The sequence below is a fragment of the Saimiri boliviensis genome, chromosome 3 (genome assembly GCF_048565385.1).
Source record: "Saimiri boliviensis isolate mSaiBol1 chromosome 3, mSaiBol1.pri, whole genome shotgun sequence".
Classification (NCBI taxonomy): domain Eukaryota; kingdom Metazoa; phylum Chordata; class Mammalia; order Primates; family Cebidae; genus Saimiri; species Saimiri boliviensis.
Window position 1 is genome coordinate 177,139,703 of NC_133451.1, and position 6,967 is coordinate 177,146,669.

The 6,967-nt window shown below is 44.7% G+C and overlaps 1 long non-coding RNA gene across 1 annotated transcript; it reads left to right on the forward strand.

The window, feature by feature from the left end:
- Nucleotides 1–4,141: 4,141 nt before the first annotated feature.
- On the forward strand, nucleotides 4,142–6,754 carry LOC141583942 (uncharacterized). Its single transcript, XR_012516771.1, has 3 exons — nucleotides 4,142–4,246; nucleotides 4,409–4,634; nucleotides 6,317–6,754. It is a non-coding gene; the product is annotated as an uncharacterized LOC141583942 (long non-coding RNA).
- Nucleotides 6,755–6,967: the final 213 nt, after the last annotated feature.

Consider the following 6,967-nt stretch of genomic DNA (forward strand, 5'->3'; position numbering starts at 1 on the left):
ACCACCACACCAGGCTAATTTTGTATTTTTAGTAGAGATGGGGTTTCTCCATATTGGTTAGGCTGGTCTCAAACTCCCAACCTCAGGTGATCCGCCTGCCTCCGCCTCCCAATGTGCTGGGATTACAGGTGTGAGCCATCACACCTGGCAAGATATGTATTTCTTCATGATTACTTTAAAAATGTAACTTCTTAGATTATCTCAGTAGAAAGTATTTTGGCAGAAGAGAGTAGAAAAATAATTTAAGTACATATGGCCTCTGGTTACTAAAATACTCAGGCAAAAACCCAGCTTTGACATGGGTCAGGCTCACCTGAAGGGCTTGTGAAAACAGCGATCACAGTGCCCTACCCTGAGATGCTGATTTGGTAGATCTGAGTTGCAGCCCCTGATTCACATTGCTCACAAGCATCATCTCAGGTGATGAGGATTCGCTTGCCTGAGGACCTCACTTTGAGAACCAACACTCTCACTCATTCATTTCTCATGCTGGCCTCCAGACAGGATCACACAGGTCCACTTTCCCTGAACTGGACACCCCCTCATAAACTCTTGCTTCCATCTCAGTCAAATGGGGTGTGATCCCCCACAGTGAGTGTCAAAAGTGCCCAGAGACACTGCATCTAAAGTAACAGAGATGGAGCTAGAAAGTAGTGAAGCGAGGGAAGGCACATGTTTATCAATAATTGGTAAGAAAAATAAAACAGGCCAGATGTGGTGGCTCACACCTGTAATCCCAGCACTTGGGAGGCTGAGGCGGGAAAATCACTTGAGCCCAGGAGGTTGAGATCAGCCTGGGCCATGTGGTGAAACCATGTCTCTACCAAAATATACAAAAATTATTGGGTATGGTGGCACACACCTGTAATCCCAGTTACTAGGGAGGCTGAGGTAGGAGGATCACCTGAGCCCGGGGAAGTAACAGCTAAAGTGAGCTGTGATTGTGCCACTGCACTTCAGCCTGGGCAACAGAGACCCGCCTCAAAAAATATATATCCCTTGCATTCTACAAAACCAAATTTTATAGTCTGTCCAGGATAAGTTTCCTTTGAGCTTTTCTGCAAAGACTTAAAATGATCTCATCCACAGTTCCATTTGATTCTTCTAAAAACTATATTGTCTTTACCCAAACGTTTTGCGAATCCTCCTCTCCTATCTCTTCCATGGAGATAAAAACAATCCAGAAAGACTTGAATAAGAATATAACGATCTGGACTGCTTCTCGATATCAGGGTTTTAATAAAGAACATAATGATAAAAATAATTACAGACATGCATTTGATTTTCTCAACTCCATGTCTACTAGGGTCACTTTGTGCTTTGAGATTCAAATAAAATTGGCTTCAATCCCCGGCTCATTTGTTACGGGAAAGTCTCTGACCCTCCTAGTGTGTCCAGGGACTTCACAGGCTTATGTTTTTGCCTAGTCACGTCTAGCTACTATGTTCTCTTCTACTCAATTCTAAATCTCTCGAATTCTCTGCTTCTTGAATTTAACACCTGACCTGTATGGTCCAGTAACCAAGTGGGGCATACGGCTGTCAAACATGGATCACGAGGTCAAGAGTACGAGACCATCCTGGTCAACATGGTGAAACCCCGTCTCTACTAAAAATACAAAAAATTAGCTGGGCATGGTGGCGCGTGCCTGTAATCCCAGCTACTCAGGAGGCTGAGGCAGGAGAATTGCCTGAACCCAGGAGGCGGAGGTTGCGGTGAGCTGAGATGGCGCCATTGCACTCCAGCCTGGGTAACAAGAGTGAAACTCTGTCTCAAAAAAAAAAAAAAAAAAAAAAAAAATATATATATATATATATATATATATATATATATATATATATTTCTTCCCAAACCCTATTCCTTTAAGGCTTTGCTCTATTGTGGGCCCTACTAAAGATTTGTGGGTAACAGTAGGGGATTATGTAACTTCACAATGTAACTTAAAATTAAATATTAGATTTCTTTTTTCTTTTACTTGATTTATTTATTTTTAATTTTTTTTTTAAGACAGAGTCTTGCTCTATCACCCAGGCTGAGTGCAGTGGCACAATCTCAGCCCGCTGAAACGTCTGCCTCCCGGTTCAAGAGACTCTCCTGCCTCAGTCTCCTGAGTGGCTGGGACTACAGGTGCATGCCACCACACCTGGCTGATTTTTTTTTTTAGTGGAGACAGGGTTTCACTGTGTTAGCCAGGATGGTCCGGATCTCCTGACCTGGTGATCTGAGTGCCTCATCCTCCCAAAGTGCTGGGATTATAGGTGTGAGCCACCGTGTCCGGCCCAGCGTATTTATTTACTTATTTTGAGACAGGGTCTCACTTTTATCACCGAGGCTGGAGTGCAGTGGTGCCATCTTGGCTTCCTGCAGCCTCCACCCCCCAGGTTCAAGTGATCCTCCTGCTTCAGCCCCACAAGTAGCTGGGACTACAGGCACATGTCACCATGCCTGACTAATTTTTGTATTTTTAGTGGAGACAGGGTTTTGCCATGTTGCCCAGGCTCGTCTTCAACTCCTGAGCTCAAGTGATCTGCCCGCTTCAATCTCCCAAAGTGCTAGAATTACAGGTATTAGCCGCTGCACCCAGCCTTAGACATCTATTTTTTAAACATGTGAAAAAGGTTGCCCACATGGAAAAAGCTAGGGGGAGGTGTGGAGCCACACACAGGTAGAGCCACTCCTTTAAACTCTGTCAATATGTGGAATTTTTGTTTTGTTTTGTTTTGTTTTGAGACAGAGTCTCACTCTGTCACCAGGCACCAGGCTGGAACTGCAGGTTCCCAAGTAGCTGGAACTGCAGGTGCGCACCACAATGCCCAGCTAATTTTTTGTATTTTTTAGTACAGACGGGGTTTCCCCATGTTGGCGTGGAAGGTCTTGATCTCTTGACCTTGTGATCCGACCGCCTCAGCTTCCCAAAGTGCTGGGATTACAGGCGTGAGCCACTGCGCTCAGCCAGAATTGTTTCACTTTCAAGATTCATTTGTTCACTCGGCAAATATTTATTGAGCATCTGCTGTGCACCAGGCACTGTGAAAGACATTGCAGGTGTAATAACTAATAAGACAGAGTGGTGTTGGAGACAGACAAATGAGGTTAATACTGTAGATTGTGATGGGTTCATGTTCAACCTAAGAGAGGTTGAACTCAGGACAGGGGAGGCTCCCTGGGGGCAATAATAACCCTAATAACCCTTCAAGGGTGATTTGGAAGGATTCAGGTAAAGAGGAAGGAACAGATAAGGATAAGGCTGCAGAGTTAGACTAGGACCAGATAATGAACATCCTGAAATAGCATGCTGATGAATTTGTATTTGCAAAATGTAAATTTTATACAAAAATTAGCCAGGCATGGTGGCGCATGCCTGTAATCACAGCTACTTGGGAGGCAGAGGCAGGAGAATCACTTGAACATGGGAGGCAGAATTTGCGGTGAGCAGAGATCATGCTGCTGCACTCTAGCCTGGTGACAGAGCGAGACTCCACTTCAAAAAAAAAAATGCAAATTATAGTGCCTGACACAAAGTAAAGCTCTGAGTAAATCCTTGTTCTTTATTACTTATTCTACAGGCAATAGGACGGATTTTAAGTGGCGTGTAGATGTTAAGTGGTGTGTATCTGTGTCTTGGGGTGAGTGGGAAGGTGTGTTGACATGGTAAGATATGCAATTTGCAAGATCCCTTTGGCTACAGGGAGGAAAATAGGTTGTAGGAATCAGTATTAGAAGTAGTGAGGCAGGGCCAGGCACAGTGGCTCATGCCTGTAATCTCAGCACTTTGGGAGGCTGAGCAGGGCGGATCACCTGAGGTCAGGAGTTCGAGACCAGCCTCGCCGATAAAGAAAAACCCCCGTCTCTACTAAAAATTCGCTGGGCATGGTGGCGCATGCCTGTAATTCCAGCTACTCAGGAGGCTGAGGCAGGAGAATCACTTGAATCTGGGAGGCAGCGGTTGTGGTGAGCTGAGGTCACACCATTGCACTCCAGCCTGGGTAACAAGAGCGAAAGTCTGTCTCAAAAAAAAAGAAAAAAAAGAAAAGAAAAAAAGAAGAAGAAGAAAGAGAAGGAGGAGGAGGAGGAGGAGGAGGAGGAGCAGTGAGGCAGTGTAAGAGCCCAATAGAGTGATCCAGCAAAGTACGCTGGAAGAGAGAATGGAAGAATGGCCACAGAGAAGGGGAAAGAAAGTGGTAGAAGTTTCCCTGACATGCAGTTTCCCTGAGCAAATAAAGAAGTGGCGGCACCATTCCCCCAGGTAGGGAATTGCTAGAAGAGGAAAGAGGGTGGGGGAAGAAATAATGCCTTCTATTTTTTGAAATGTCCAGCTTTAATGCCTGTGGGTCATGCAGACCGCTGGGCATAGGCTGAAATTAATGAGGAAATCTGGACTAGAGATATAACTTTTGCAATTTGGCAGCTTTGAGAGAGTCATTAAATCCACGGGAGTGGAGGACACCACCCCGAAGCAGACCCACGGGAGAACCCTGATGGTCACCTTAAGCTGGAAGGCGAACAGAGGAACGAGAGAGGCTGAACCAGAGCAACATTCCAGAGAAGCAGGAAAAACAAAGCACAGGAAAAATACAAAGCGCTTTAAGCCAGGAGGAGACGAAACAGGGCTACATATTTTGCTGGAAATTCAAGTAAGATTCAGAATTTGTAAAGTTCCCTTTACTGCTCCCTCAGCCCTATTGAGGCTACCATCTCCCCTCATGGAAATCTGCTCTTTAAGCTCTGGTCTTACCATGTTTGTTTATTCTTAACCTCATTTGCCTTCTTACACAGCTTAAGTCCCGTAATCAGCCCATATCTAAAATTGCTGGCCAACAGTTCTGAAACGATTCATGTGAAACAACTGAAGCTGACTCTGTCTGCTGTTTATTAGCCTTTCCTCTCCCTATTTTCACTTTAATCACCATCTATGACATTTCCCATCGTATCTGTTTCAAATAGTTTCCATTTTCCTCAAAGCATGAATCCCTCCTCAACTCTCAGACTCGGCAAACAATCCCATCTCCCGCTTTACGGGGAAGATAGAGGTTCACTGATGTGAGCTTTCCTAGAAACTGCCTTCTTCCTACTTCACAACTTCTCTTATATTCTTCTATTCTCTCCCTTTCATATATATTGAAAACAAAAAAGTTCCTTTTCCAAATCTAACTTACATGTAATCTTTTCTTTGAGATGGAGTCTCGCTATTGTTGCCCAGGCTGAAGTGCAGTGGTGCAATCTCAGCTCACCGCAACCTCTGCCTCCTGGGTTCAAGCGATTCCCCTTGCCTCAGCCTCCAGAGTAGCTGGGATTACAGGTGCGCACCACCATGCCTGGCTAAGTTTTTGTATTTTTAGAAGAGATGGCATTTCACCATGCTGGTCAGTCTAGTCTCGAACTCCTGACCTTGTGATTCGCCCGCCTCGGCCTCCAAAGTGCTGGAATTACAGGCGTGAGATATCGAATCCAGCCACATGTAACTGTAAACCCTGTCTACCAATTATCCCTGACCCTCTCTTAAGATTGATTTTCCCTTCTACTCTCACCATTGCCTTCCAGACTCATCAAATTTCAGTCTTTCATGGCAGGCAGATTCTAAGATGGCTCTGTAATTCCTGCCTCCAGGTATTCCTGACTGTGTATGTCCCCTCACAGGTAGGACCTATGATATGCTTCTAACAATAAAAATATGGCAAAGGTGACAAGATGTTACCTAAAGTGTTATATAGCCCCACACGGCTAATTCACCTTATATACCTAAGAAAATCCTTCCCCAACTGTGCTCTCAAGCAACCACCATTGTTCTCCTCTTCCCTTTGTTATAATATTTCTCTCTCTCTCTTTTATTTTATTTATTTATTTATTCATTTATTTATTTATTTAACAGAATCTCCCAGGCTGGAGTACAGAGGCACAATCTCGGCTCACTGCAAACTCCACCTTCCAGGTTCAAACAATTCTCCTGCCTCAGCCTCCAAAGTGGCTAGGACTACAGGCACATCACCACACCCAGCTAATTTTTGTATCTTTAGTAGAGATGGGGTTTCACCATGTTGGCCAGGCTGGTCTCAAACTCCTGACCTTAGGTGATCTACCGGACTTGGCCTCCCAAAATGCTGGGATTACAGGCATGAGCCACTCCGTCTGGCCTATTATAATATTTCTTGATGAGAAAATAATCTATATTACCTACACTCATATTATTATCATCTACCCTGTGATGAATTTTAAATAGCCTCAAATTTTTGGCCTTCCACTCCTTCCACTAAGAAGTGGAGTGTACTTCCCCTTCCCTTGAATCTGGGTTGACCTTGTGGCTTCTTTTTATTAACAGAATGTGGTTGAAACAATAGTATGTAACTTCAGAGACAGACTTAAGAGATTATCTGCTTTGACTTTTACGCCACTTGGAACAGATCTTCTTGGAATCCCACCACCATGCTGTGAGAAGCCCAGCCTCATGCATAAACTGTGGGGTTGGGGGGATAACTGAGGCTCTGAGGCCAACAGACTCAGCTGGCTTCTCAGCCAACAGCCAGCACTGACAGCCAGTCAGGTGAATGAGCCATTTGCAATGTTTCTTTCCAACCAAGCCACCAGATGACTGCAGCCTCCCAGTGCGCCCGTCCCCCTCCTTCTCCCTCCCCACCCCCTCGCCAACACCGTTTGGAGCTGAAGGACCACCCAGCGGAAATGTGAGAAACAATAAATGTCGCTACTATTTGAAGGTGCTATGTCTGGGGTTGTTTGCTAAGCACCAATAGATCACCAAACATTCCTTTTCCATTCTTACCTCTCTGGTGAAGCAGTTCAAGAACAGTAATCTTAGTCTCAAAATTGAGTAACCTTTTTTATTTGTTTTTCTTTCTTGACAGCTGCAAGGCATACGATACTAATTACGTTCTTTTTCTTTCTTCATGCTTTCTTCTCCTTTCATTTCTGTAACATCCTCTGAGACTCCATTTCTTCCCCTCATCCCCTAGAT